This window comes from Aythya ferina (assembly GCF_964211825.1).
Source record: "Aythya ferina genome assembly, chromosome: 2".
Classification (NCBI taxonomy): domain Eukaryota; kingdom Metazoa; phylum Chordata; class Aves; order Anseriformes; family Anatidae; genus Aythya; species Aythya ferina.
In genome coordinates, this window is record NC_140297.1 from 44,205,541 (window position 1) to 44,219,742 (window position 14,202).

Below are 14,202 nucleotides of genomic sequence, written 5' to 3' on the forward strand. Positions count from 1 at the left end.
ATTGCAGCTGGCCACGTAGCTCCAGTGGTTCCCATGTTCGGGGGGTGTCCCTGGGGTGCTGCTGCTCAGCGGGTGTGGGGAGGTCTCGGTGTGAGCTCCAGCATCCTGCACCTCCCATCCCTATAGCACGCTGCAAAGGTTGTAGAAACTGCTCTGATGGTGGGGATGACACACAATGGGTACAACCCCACAAAATCCCACAGCAACCCACCTGCTTAGCAGTGAGGGTTTCCTCCAGTATTTCATCCCCTGTGGGCTCCCCTGGCTGTTATTGCTGGGTTTTAGGTCAAGCTCGTGGTGGTGATGGGGCCATACAAAGAGGGGTGCTCTCGTTAATTGTTCCTGCGGGGATGGAGAAGGCACCTTGTGGGGTTATAACCTGTGGGGTTATCCTGGGGGATAACCACGCAGCTAACTCATCCCGGATGAGTTGCACGGGGTATGACTGAGGGCTCGGCGCAGCTCCTTGGCGTTAAGGCGTCCCCAGGAGCTGCTGTGCTGCCACAGCCAGGGGCTGGCACAGCCAGCAGGGCTGCCAGCTGCAGCAGAGGCTGGGATGAGCCCAGCGAAAAGGACGGTCTGTTTAACTGCATGCATTCTTCTCGTGGTAGGGAACAAGCACATGGAGGGATTTATGGTTTTGCTTGCTCCTCAGAACATGAGAAAAAAACAAAAACAAAAACAAAAAAAAACAACTCCGATCACTTTTCGCTACAAGTTGTGCCCCTGCAAGTGCCGTTCAGAGCTGCAGTGGATTTCAGTGTGCTTCTCCCCGGAAGGATTAGCTTAGATAAGGCTGTTCCTGAAAATCACTGTCCCGCAGTCTCCGGAAGCCCGCTGGTACAGCGTGTCCACACACACAAAGGGCGAGAGCCTGGCCCATTCACACAGCGAGATAAAGGTGATTCAGAGTAGCACTTCTAGAAAAACCATAAATACTACAGGCTTCAGGATGGTCTGGGTGGCCCTTGTGGCAGCTTAAAATAAGTGTTTCTGGGATCTCTTTTGCAGATAGATATAAGTGTTTCCACTCTCAGCTTTAAGCGGTGAGTTTGCTGTTTTGAAGCTGGGGGAATGCATACTGGTATTATCAGGAAACAGCTTCTGGAAAGCAGGTTTAACCCCTGTGGGCGCATAAACAGGGACGATCCTCAAATACAAACCCTATCATGTTTTCCTAACCCAAGAGAGACAGCCTATTAACAGATTGTTCCCATGTTTCCCGGGAAGCTGAGCAAACAAGTTGATATTTGGAGGAGGGAGACATTTCCTGAACTAGTGGAATTTGTCTCCCCAGTCAGCGTTCCAGATCCAGGCTACACATTTTGCTCTGAGAATAGATACCTCTTGTGCAGACAGAAGCAAACACTCCCTAGGACCGTCTAACGAGATGAGCACACACAATTCCTGCTGCTGCTCACGCCGAGAGGAGGCTCCGTGTACTTATCGGAGACCTTGGCCCCTGTGAGAACTGCGAAATGTTTAGTCATCGCCTGACTGTTGAGCACTCGGGAACACAAAGCCTACCAAAAGTTGTTGAAATAATTGTAACTGTTATTCACATCTTTGGATTTGGCTGCGTGTGAATGTGTTTGCTTTTCCTCCGGCAGCAACAGCAAACGTGGGAGAATTTCATACAGGAAACAACAGGTTTGGGGCTTGTGTTTCCCTCTAACACTGCACAGGCTTAGGAGGAAAACACCGTGAGCCCCCGTGGGCACCACTGCTCCCCCGACAGAGTAAGAGCCTGTTTTTTTTTCCAGTCATGTTTGACAAATGCAATGAGAACACTTTGCTTTCAATCTGCTCAAGCAAGCGATTGCTGCGGCAGTGAGAAGATCTCTTTTGATGGACACAGTTGAAAGGTTAGCAGTGTTTATTGATTTAATAATTCTCACATTCTTTCTTGACAGATTATCTTTCCAGAGACGTTAGCAGAGGCAGTGCCCAAAAATGCAGGAGAGCATCTCCAATACGTTAGGAAGGCAAAGGACAAGGGGGGAAAGTGATAAATCACCCTGGTCCTGACCTATTAAGCCTCCAGTGCAGATTGGGAGATGGAATAGGAAATCCATGTACCTATTTTCTATAGGGAATGTTTATAAGGATGCTGTTTGTGTCGACCTTTCCCACCGAGGCCGTGCATCACCTCGCATCGCGTGTTGGTCGGTCAATCAGCAGCGCGGGCAGCAGCTGGGGAGAGATCTCCTCCACTTACCACCTCCTCCTTTGGGAGCTCACCGACCTGGAGGAGCTGTTCGTTGCCCTTTTCTGAATCAGGGCTTTTCTAGAGGCTGAAGAGTGGGATTGCAACCCTGAAACACACTGGTCCTGAGCAGCAGCAGCTATGAGATGCCAGCAAACACACCGTGGATTTCCCCAAAACAGACCCAACGAGCCCACAAAAGAGATGAGAGCCTTGGCTCTGCCACATTGCTGTCCATTGACAGCTTCTTACCATTTTTTGATTGATTTCAGAGCATCAGAGGGAATTAATCAATGACCCCTCATAGCCCTTTACATTCTGTCAGCTCCTTCGCATCCAAAAAAAAAAAAAAGGTGGGGGTAGAAGTGGGGGGCTCGTACCTTACAGGAAGGAAGCTCCACACATCTGGGGAGCTGAGCAACCATTCTGGGAGCAGGCAAGGCTGCGTGCCCATCAAAGAAGATGCTCATGCCTTTGCAACACATGGGGCCTCATCCTGCTGTCACTGCAATCAACCTGAACAGGTGTACTGGTTTCAGTGGTTTCACTGGTTTGACCCAAAACCACCCAGGACCCTTTCCTGCTGTAGGTTTGCAGCCCGTCTCAACAATTTGTAGCTGACAGGTCTTCAGAACTGGACTGGGACTGCTCCTGAGATGCACACCGTGCCCTCATGGCCATGGGTGTGCCGAGACCTTTAATGGGTTGCTAATTGCTCTGATTGTAAATCAAGACTGAAGAGGAGGTGTTGGATTATGAGCTCCCTGGCAGACAAGAAGATACCAGTGGAACATTTTCGATGAATAATTCAGCAGGCAGGGATGGGAACAAGTCTTCTGTGTACTGGGGGGAAGAAAGCAAGACAAAAGACGAAGAGAAGGGACGACGCCTCCGACATGGGAGAGGCAGACCCTAGTGGGCTTGAGGTTCAGCCCGCGCGTGGTGGCACAGCCTGGCTTTGTACAGCAGCACCCGAGCTCCACGCCAGCCCTTTGCATGACTGCACCACACCTAGTTACAAAATAGTTGGCAAAGCGGAACAAAACCCTCTCTCTCTATAGTGATTGCTGTAACCAAGTGAAAGCTTGCGGGCCTAGATTCCCATGTGGTATAAAATCCTCCAAGTCTATTCAGTAGAAAGAGCATACACAGATCGCAAGCTAGCAAGAAGCCACAAAAGCTAGGACAAAGATCTCATTTGGGGGGAAGACATTAATAGTGTTGTTGTTGCTGTTGTTTTGTACATCGGTTTGGTTTTGTATCAGTAGAGTTGCAAGGCCTCTGCACAGATCTGTTTCTTCAGTGTGAAGAGGAGCCTTTTGCCAGTATGTTTATTTTTTTTTTCTGCTTCCAAACCAAAGGGGGATGTGCAAGTCTTTGTGCAAGGCAGGTGTATTTGCAATGAGGCTGCTCTGGTTTCATGCAGTTTCTTGAATGTGTTAATAATAATAGCTGCGCAAAGGTTTCTCTCCATTTGTCATGGGCAGACCCTGCTGGAGTTAAGATTTCTTTTTTCTTTATATATAAATTCCTCTTACCCCTTTCACCTCCCTTCTGCAGATACAAACAAACTTCACCTCTTCTTTGCCATTGAAAGTGTGCTGTCTTAATTCAATGTTAATAACAGCAAATATTTTTATTAAAAATGCATTCAACAAAGTAGCTCTTTTGATATACCATCTCCTTTCCTTTGCAAGAGAAGAAGTAATTGAGAACACCCATGAGAAGGACTTACATCCAGAAGCCTGCAAATAGAAATATGCTGGTTACTTTTCCAGCGGGGAGATGGGTGATTGCCTGAGCTATTAGAGCAAAGAGCCAAGGTATAAAGAAACAAATGGAAAAAAAACATGCCAGGAGTGAAAGGCTTCAGCCCAGTGTCCTGGACCATTGCTGGATCAATTCCAGGCAAATTTTCCATCCATGAGGGGGTTCAGTGATGCAGGCTGTGGAGGAGCAAACTTACCAGGCTGCTACAAAGCTCTCACAGGTAGGTGGGTCTGTGTGTATGAGCTTTGGCACCAAAGCCTGAGGAATCTGCCCATCACCTACTGCTGAAGGCTCCCACAGCTGGGGCGGAATAGTAAAACTTTTGTCTTCCGCTGTATTTTCTCTACCTATTCAAGTGTGTATCTCAGTTCATGGTCCTTTTCCTGGTTTGTTTCCTCCTCTGCAGTCAAATTCAGGTGTTTATTCATTTGTACAAAACTGTTGTGATATCATTTGACACTTGAGGTCTTAAATCCAGGACGTGGACTTTTTTTTGTTTAGCTCATGTGAGGAAATTGTCCTAAATTCCAAGTGATTTTACTCATAAGCAAGGGCAAAACAAAACCCCACTTCCCATCCTCATTTACAGATACTTCTAAAGAACTTAAAAGCCCAGTAAGACAGAGGCTGGATACCTCTCTCCTGTAAGTAAAGATCCATTTTATTTGGGGAGCCTTTTGAACCAGTGAATCACACCTTGAAATCTTTGCTCTTCTATTGAAAATCAGCCAAGTCGGCCATCGAGTGTTTTCTCCACACAAATTAATGGATTGCTGCAGCAAGATGCGTTGCAATCATTACTCTTTAGCAGAGTGGGCAGCACAGATCCCTACCTTGCAAGGCATGGATGCAGATGGTGGCTGGGGAAATGCAAAGCTTGTACTATGCGGTCATGGGACTTTCTTTGTCTTTGTCTGGAGGCTGATAGGCACCACAAACACTCTGAAAGGCTGCGGGTCAATTTACCATCTCTTTCTAGAGAGTTTTAAGCAGACTTCTTAAGAGGGTGAGGGATAAGCTGGTAAATGTGTGCAGCTGTTGATAGAGCTCACCTCTCTGTTGGTGTCTAGCATAATCTGAGAACCAGTAAGAAGAAGGAGAGGATTGAAATCCAAAGCTTTGGTGCCTACCTGCAGTAACACCATGGTTTTCAGAGGATGCAGGATTCTCACGTCTGCTCCATTTTCAAACACTGACACAACATCCTTTCTTCGTACAGCACTGAACGTTTCCAACATCCCTCATGCTCCTTCATAGATTCATAAAATATCCTGGGATATTTGTAATATGAGTTCCTGCACTGTCCTCAGAGGGTCTCCTGCAACTGAGCCACCACCACTTAACCTCTGTGCACTTGTCAACTCATCCATTATGGCAGGATATGATGCTTGTTAGTGAAGTGTTTGCAGCATGGGGGTCGTTGAGGAGGTCAGAGCGTACCCCCCATTTTCTAGAGCTGGACGTCCTGTTTTGGAGACTGATGTTACTAAGGAACATCATTCTGCTGATTCAACCTGAAAAAAGCACAGCAAAATGGCACCAGCAAAATGTTGCAGTACAGGTTTGAAGGCTTCTTTCAGGTGCTTCTTCATAGTTTCCATCTCCACAATGAGATACCATAGGTTCCATAACATTTTTCCATATGCCAAGTCTTTATTTTCTTATTTCTGTATTTTGAACAGGAAAAAATGCTTTTTTTCTGTGGACACAATGGCCATCCTCCCTTCCAAATGATATGGGACTGAAGCTTCAGCACCTAATTTTACTTCAGATATAAATAAACTGTAGAAAAAAAAAAAAAAAGGCAAAACAAACAAACAAAACCCAAAACAAGCAAGCAAACAAACAAACAAAACCAATATACCCCCTTATTAAATACATCCTGTGGGATATGGCCTAAGGCAATAGGGGACAATCACACACGCTGTCTCAAGCATCTTAAACATACAGAAAAACACGTCTTCGCTGTGGCTGCATCATCTTTCACTGGTTCTGAATTTGAGCTGTTAGAAAAGATTGCCTGTGTATGCATGTTTGCAGAAGGGATCACAGGGACAATTGTACAATAACGAAATATTAAAGAGAAGGCTTGTGTAAAATCTGGGCAATGCCAAAGTATTCATGATGCAAATGATCTTGCAAACAAAGCCCATCTGCTCTGCTTCAATACTTTTCTGACAATTGAGCGCATTATTTATCTGGTCAAATAGTTTTCTGACCTTCCTCTTGCCCCTTTTCCCTGAGGAAATAACCTTGACCTTTTTTCTTTGCAGAGAAATCCTGCAAAGTGGCTTCTGAGAGAAAACTCAGTGGAGTAAGAAGATACACCACACGTGCTGTAAAAGAAAGGTATGGCAAGAGGTGCCCAGGTCTTGCTAAGGATCGCAAAGAGCTCTTCCACTCCTGAGAAGAAATGGAGACGTATTTCTTCCAGGTAAGGCAGCAGGTGGGAAGCATTTAGTAAGAGGAGTAAAGCAATTCTTGTCTGTGTGGGACAGCCTGGGGAAGCAGGGCACAGACGGGGCGATGCTTGGCGTGTGACGTGGAGAGGAGGCAAAACTTGCCACCCTGGCGGAGACATTCATAGGAATATAAAAAGAAGGGGAAAAAAACAACACAACAACACAACACTTTTAGAAGTCTCACAGCTGTTAGCGCTGATCTTGTATGTGACTCAGAGGGTAGACTGTACACTATAAATGGAAATGGGTTACTTACAATTTGACTGATAATGTCTTAGTTTTTGTAATAAAAACGTCTTTTGAAGAAATACTATAGCAGGGTGGCAAGCTGTACCATATGTTCTTTGCTGCAGCTGACTTTACAATACGTCTCAGCTCCACTTTAAACTATATAGCGCTGATTGCATTGTAGCTCCCGTGTCCTCTGCAGATAAAGTTATGGAAATATAATGATTGCGCTTCAGATACAGCCCGGTGCTGCCTATAATATTTCAAATCAGCAGACGAGGGAAAAGCACCTGCTCGCCCAGGCTTTCCCCCTTGTTTACTGCCTTCGGCACCACGGCAAGGAGAGCTTGAAGGTTCCCCAGGGAGAGCAAGCACCAAAAATAAAATAAATAAATAAATAAACACGAGCTGTTTAGTACTTTGACTGTGTAGTACTTTGTGGAAAAGGATGGAGGCCTTGTGCCTTAACACAGGACAGGGACCATAATGAGCCCATGGGTGGAGAGGAGCTTAATGCAGTCATCCAGGTACCTCTTCAAACACGGAGCAGGCCCTGGAGAGTCAGTAGAAAGCACTCCAGCCCTCTTCAGGCAGTATCCTTTAAAGACAAGGGAACACCTTACTGCTAAATATCTAATATTACCCAGAGATAAGTATATATGAGCTTTGCTTAGCAACTGGATACCTGTCAGTCTCTCACTATGGAAATACCAAGGGTCCCCCAACATTTTGACACAACTAGAAAGCCCATCAGGACTTCATTAGGATCTACTCATGGAGTCCTGGGCCTTCCACCTTCACTGAAGACTGATGATTAACCATGAGCAACCACTTAATGAGCTGTTTGGACCCTTTGTGCAGAGGGGAAACTGGGGAGAGGACCGCAGGGAGAAAACCCAGACAGTGCCCTCCACCCTCAAGGAAACCAGGTCTGGAAATGATGGTTGTTGCATCCCAGCTTCATCTCGAAATGGCTTATCCTTTGGGAAATTCCTTGGAAGATCTCCTGCTGCATTTATGGGAATGCTGACACCATTCACAAGAGCTATGGGCTGGCCAGCCCCACCATAATTATTGCCCCATTAAACTTTGATGTTGAGAGAAGGCAGAAGCCATCCCAAATGCTGTGGTGATGTCTCCCAGCAGTGGCTTGCAGGGCCTGGGCTGGCTGAGCCTGCCTCTGCCCGTCTCTGGGCAAACAATCTGACAAGATATCTATCTGCACTTGAAAGGCTGGCTACTTACTGACAATTTCAGGAAAAACAATTTGTTATTTTAAAGCTGTCTGGATGGGGTGAGCCATAGAAAATGGTTGAAAACCAGCTTTTTCCCTGAAGATTTTGATGCAGTGTCTCTGGTGGCTATTTGACCAGCAGGGCTTCCTCACCACTGCTTTGCAAATTATTTTTTAACGTAGAGCTGGGCTGAAGGGTTGTCAGTGCAGAAAGCCTGTTTGTGGAATACAAATGACTCAGTCCTGGGCTGCTCAGGAGCCCCAGAGGCTTTACCAGCCCCATGCCAGGCAAGGGAGCACCATGAGATCAGTGGGGAGCACCAGACATTGCTCTCCAGCAGCGTCAGGAGTCCCCACATTCCCATGCCTTATCCTCTGCACCTTCCTCCAGCACTCACTGCTGCCCCTGTGCCACCTTCTGAGCCAGATCTGGGTAAGTATTCCCCCTGCTGCCTCCACACTTGCTCTGATTTTGTGCAATTTGTCATTTATTTTTTGTGATATTGTAGCCTGGGGATCACGCTAACCTGTGCCAGCCAGGACTGATCAAAACCCCAGGCAGGACAGGGGCTCGTGCCATGTTTTTCCAGAGTTGGCCAAGATTTCCTAATGCCCCAGCTGCAGAGGCCATGTGCCTCCAGAAGGTGCCTGGATGATGTCCCCGCACATTTGCTTAAGGCGTTAGGCACGAATTACCTCAGGTATTCAAAAAGAGATTGCACCAAGGCAGAGGACTTGATCTTTCCGCGTCCTTCTGAGCGAGGCTGCCTTGAAAGGTTATCGTTTAACCCCCACGCTGATTGCAAATCATTTCATATAAAACTAACGGTGAACAAGCAGGAAAAAATGCTGCGAGAGGCACTGAGAGGTAATGGCTTATGCATCGCAATGCTGTGAGCTTCATTCATATACATACACATCAGCCCAAATGCCTTGTACCTACTGAATGCTTTATGGGGTGAGGAACGCACAAGCTAAAGGTTGAAAGGAAAATGTAATACCACATTTAAACAGTGACTTGGGGACTTGTGGAGATAATCCTCAACACTCTGGATGAGAGAGCACAGGAGGGGGTGACTCAGATGTTTGGGGCACTGGTGAGGGGTTGGGAAGGGCAGGGCTCGAAGAGGCAGCAGGAGGAGATGGGTTTGAGGTTGGGCAGGCAGCCCGTGGAGCCAGGCTGTGGAAGGATGTTATAGGAAGAAGATGAGGGGCAGGAGCGCCACCAGCTGTAGCAGTGGGTGGTGAGGAGACCTCTCCTGTCCTCAGTTAAGGAAGCTCTCAGGAGCTCCTAAAACACAGGGAAATGACTTTGGGAGCAAAAGAAAAACAAAGTGTGTAGGGGATAACGCAGCGTGTGTAGGATGTGGTGGGAAGTCATTGCCTTGTCCATGGTTTGCGGAGCCTGTGGGTCAGGAAGGGGACAGGAAGGGGGATGCTCCTCCAGAGTAGGACCACAATGTCCTGGACATAGTCTTGGTGCTGTCCTGGTAAGGCAGAAGTAAAGAGGAAGCCTGTGGAGAGCCCAGTCCTTGAAATGCCTTTAAAATGTAAGACCAAGACCTGAACTGGAAATTACAATGTCAGCAGAGCAGCCAACCCTGGGAGATATTGAGGCTGGTGTCAGCCATGAGAAGGGAGGGACCCAGACCAAGAGAAAATTTCTCTATGGGATCAGGAATGAGGCTGGGCACTCATCCCTCTAGCACATGGCTTCATCCTTCTGCAGCACAAAAAGGAGAGAGTGGGTAGGAATGGCACTCATCATCCAACAACTATCCAATGCTCCCAGCAACACGGAAAACGCAGCTCGTCCAAAGTGCCTGTGGGATCCCAAGCCCTCAGCAGTGAGGAGAAGTGACCACAAGGCCACTTTGTGAGGATGATGCTTTCATTTGCAAAGTAAACTTGTAAATATTTAACAATTAATCTGTTTTCTGGCAATGGCAAAAATGCCCTCTGAAAGAATGAATGCCCATCTTCTAGAGAAGATAAAATAGTTTAGGGACCTACTTACTCTAAGCAGTGAGTCGTTTCTGTCTGTTGTGAGATAATTAGCTGTGATCCACTCTTGATGTGCAGTAGATGTGATTTTATTGCAGTTTGCAAGTAATTAATGCCCATTGCTCACTGCTTTACACAACTAGGTGCACACATTTGTTCTAATATACCTCAGATGAACTATGGTAGGGAGAATAGTCCCTACCATATCAGTATTCATCAGCGTAGTTACATTCCTCCCCAATTTCTTTGACAGGCACACAGGAACCTGCCTAGGCTGGGAAAACAACTCCTGCAGGATACAAATGCTGTTCCAGGCTGCTGTACATTATTATCCAAACACCATTTCTCTCCTCGAGGCTTGTGCCAGCAGCCATGTCTCACCAGCATTGATGGAGCAGCCTCTGGGATGGATGGTTCGGGTCAGCAGAGAGGTTTTGCAGCCACACTGCCAAAGGTGTTTTCCCTGTTCCTTATCCTCAAAGGGAAGGCTCAGTCTGGAACTGACTCTTTTTGGTTAACCACTGCCTTGTGTCTCCCCAGAAAACTTGAGTATCGGGAGGATGGGAGCCTCGTCTTGCATCGCTACCCTCCGAGCTCATCCCTTACAAGCCCTGCCCTCCCGCTCTGCGACAGCACAATGCAGATGCATGTTTTTTGCTCGCTTTCCCATCATTGAGACATCATTTAGTATTAAGACGCAGAGGACCAGGGGCCTCAGAAGCGGCAAGGGAAGATTTACAGCGCAGTTGCTGTCAGTTGCTTTGCTCTAATTAAGTGGCTCCTGCCTCCCTGATGCGGCTCCAGTGCGGTGGAGCTTGACTTGCTGGGCATTAGGGAAGCCTCCCAGCCACTCACTGTTACTAATACCTCTACCCCACTGAAATAAGGCTGAAATAAGCTGTAAAAGCCTGTCATTGAGCTCTCACCCCTTTGTCAGTAGACAGGTGCCTCCTTCCTTGGGTGCCCGTGTCTAGGATAGCACCAACACATCCCATGGGGTGAGGGCATCCGTGAGGAGCAGGATGTGGTACCAGATGCTGTTCCTGTGGGGCCACCACCAACCTCAGGCTTTTCCTTGGAGATGCAGGCACTTCTCTGACTCCTTATCAGAGGGGAAAGCAGGATGCTGGTGGTAGAAGAGAGCTCTGGAGGAGAAGACCAAGGCAGCCATACACCTAAGAGGTCTTCTCCCCATGGCCCCACCTTTCTGGGGCAAGGGCTCCCTCCCCAGTTTGCCTGGAGCCACTCTGCCTCTCTCTGGATTTCCAACACCTGGAACCAGAGCAGTTTGCAATAAGCAATTCATACAACAAGCTCAGCCTGTTTTCTCACGTCAGAGAAATAAGGAACAGGTCATGGTTTAAGTAAACGTGTCTATTAGCCTCAGTTGTCTGAATTATTTTTGATTACGGCTTATTATTTGCTTCTTGTTAACAAATTGGCTGGTGTTAGTCATCAGTGCACATGCCACCTAATTGGCTGTTTGCATCATATGTTGTTCTCCCTGTTCCTTCATTGGGTAAATTAAATTTTATTAAACAGCAGCCTTCTTCCTCTCTGCAGATGATGCATGAACATTTGTAGCTACTTGGCAATTCTGTCGCGAGATAATAAAAGAGCTTTTCAAAATGCCAGGAGAGGAAATCCAGTGTGAATGCTCACACAAATATTTACTTGTGCTCGTGTTTGCGATGTTTTATTGTGTAATGGGTTTAATGATGCTATTTATCAAATAATTGTGATTGCTCTGTTTAATGATTTCAAATTTAACTGAGTAATTTCCAGAAATATCTATCAAAATTAAAAGAAAATTCCAGATTACTAAATGCGTAAGATAGTAGAAATCCTTACAAATAGCTAGAGCTATACGGTGCTCGGACAGCACCTAAATGTGTGTTTGACCAGTACCTGAGAGGAGTGAAAACAAGCTTGGAGGTGCCTCAGAGACAACCAGGAGTTAGTTATAACAAATCTCCACCTCAGCTTGGCAGCTGGGATGCAGTGAAGTGGCTGGCCCTTCTCCAGGTGAGCTGAGCAAAGGCAAGTGCACGTGAGGGCCTGCTGCTCTGGGGCTTTACTGCTCTGAGGCTCTACATCAGGACAAGGCTGTGATACCAGCTATGTTTTAGAAACTGGAAACATTTTCAGGGTTTGGAGATGCAATCATGCAGTTCCCTTGAACCAGAGCTTCAGATCATATGGCAGAAAAACATTCTACTTTAAAAAAGAAAAGTTGCTTTTCCAAACCACAGCAATGGTTCCCATGGGTTTCTCCAGCCACAGAGCTCAGCTTGTGCCACCACTGATGGCTGCACAGGTGTGGCTGTCTCATCCCAGCCCTGCCCTATGGACATAGCCCTAATGTCACCCTAATGTCAGCTAAAGGAAGAGGATACAACACCTGGTGGTGTTGGGGACATCTAAGATACCTCAGGCTTAATGGATGGGCCACTCCAACCCCTCTTTACTCTGTTGAGATCAAGGGTCATGGAGACACTATCTCTCCCACTTCTTTTCTGCTGTGCATTTCACACTTGAGATTCCAGCATACACAGAGGTGATTTCTCACTGCTGGTGTTACTTTTTTTTTTTTTTTCAAAACAAGAGCTACAAGAAAACCCTTAATTCGAGAAGTATTCAAGACCACACAAATGAGCATAGTGAAGCCTTCCTGAGGTGGGCAGCAGCCGTGCTTATCTTGCTTTTCTTAGGAGGGCCTTCAAGGAGGTGTTCCCAACATAGCGAGGATGAAATCAAGTCTCTATGCTCAGTCCCTTTCCCTGGCAGCAGAGGGCTGGACTTCTTCCAGTGGCAATGACTTGAAAAGCTCCATCCATATTAAGTCACTAGGCTGAGAGTGAGGGACTGCCAAAGTCTCCCAAAATCTGTGGGATCTAACCTAGGTCTGTGCAAAAGAAGCAATGAGGACACGTACCTAGCCAAGTCCGAAGGGATGCTTGAGGAGCCTCAGAGCAAGAGACCATCTCCAAAACACCGGAGTCTCACTGAAATCAAGCACACTCAGGTGTTGCAGGATCACAGTCTAAAAATTCTTCATCTGATTAAAATGGAGGTGCTGCCTTCTTCCAAATTGCCATTTTGACTCATACACCAGTTGAACGTGCTACACCAGCCTGTATTTCCAAGCAAGGCAGCAAATGGGCATTCTCAGGCAGTCAAATTCCCCCTCGCTACTTCTGAAGCACCCAAATCTTCGAAGCAAGAAATATTTCTTCCAGCTGTCCATGCATGAAGTTGATTTATGACTAGTTTTCTGTTCAAACCACTGTAATTTTGTGAAATGATAGCAGTATTGATTCTAGCAAGAGTTTCACTTTGCTGAAACTACCAGGGCAGAGGGACTAAATGGAACCTTGGAGTGAATAATATAGCTTTCCACTTTATCAATTTCACCTGTTTTGCTCCCCACCTTCACTTAACAACCTACATCTCTTCTTTCCTTCCTTCTTTTTCCTTTAAGGCACTCGTCTTTTGCTGTGGCTCACAGCTGTACGTGATGGAGTGTATTGTCTTACCTGGGAACTCTAAGCACCAGCAAATACAGTCTGAGCAAGGAACAGATTGCCCGAAATCGCAGAGCTGTTTGTGTTGCTGCATCATGGGAAGCTGGGAAATGGATTTGGGATAGCTTAATTCTGGCCCTGAAAGATGCTAAATTATGGACGTGAATAATGAATTATTATTATTATTATTTTCAGAAGGAAGAAAATATTTCTGACTCAGTTTTTCTTAAGTAACAAGTGAACAAAAGTGTTTGCTGAGGTGAGTGAGAAAGTGTAGGCTAGATTCTGCTCTCAGTTAACCCTGATAGGAGTTAAGACAAACTTTACAGAAGACAATGAAAATACCTGGGCACAAATCTGGTCTGCAGTCAGCAATAAAACTTCTACTAATAGGCAAACACTTGCCTATGTAGGAGAGAAACACAGAGGAGTTTGATGACATTTTTGGACCAGTAACCTCAACAATCCCTTATTTTAGAGAATAAATAAAAATTATAGATTAAATACATGCACATGTCATCCATACTCCTTCTGTGCAGGTGTTGCTATTTTTCCAATTCCAAAGTCAGAATGAAAAAAGCAGGGGATACAGATGCTTCAGTGGCACTATTAATTCAGCCATAGGCACAACGTGTACGTCAGCATAAATCTTCAGTCACCCAGCCAGTTACCAAACTGCTGCTTCTGCATTTGCTTTCTATGCAGTTACTTAGAGAAAGAAATTTCAGAAGACCAGAGGGATGTAAAGGTGTTAGGAATAAATGCCACTCAGAA

At 46.3% G+C, this 14,202-nt stretch overlaps 1 long non-coding RNA gene across 2 annotated transcripts; it reads left to right on the forward strand.

Moving 5' to 3' along the window:
* The first annotated feature begins 1,622 nt into the window (after positions 1 to 1,622).
* LOC311432382 lies at positions 1,623 to 11,538 on the forward strand. 2 transcript variants are annotated; one of them, XR_014690029.1, is made up of 5 exons: positions 1,623 to 1,865; positions 4,566 to 4,620; positions 6,250 to 6,410; positions 10,158 to 10,358; positions 10,445 to 11,538. It is a non-coding gene; the product is annotated as an uncharacterized lncRNA (long non-coding RNA). The 2 variants fall into 2 exon arrangements; XR_014690030.1 differs by lacking the exon at positions 4,566 to 4,620.
* Positions 11,539 to 14,202: the final 2,664 nt, after the last annotated feature.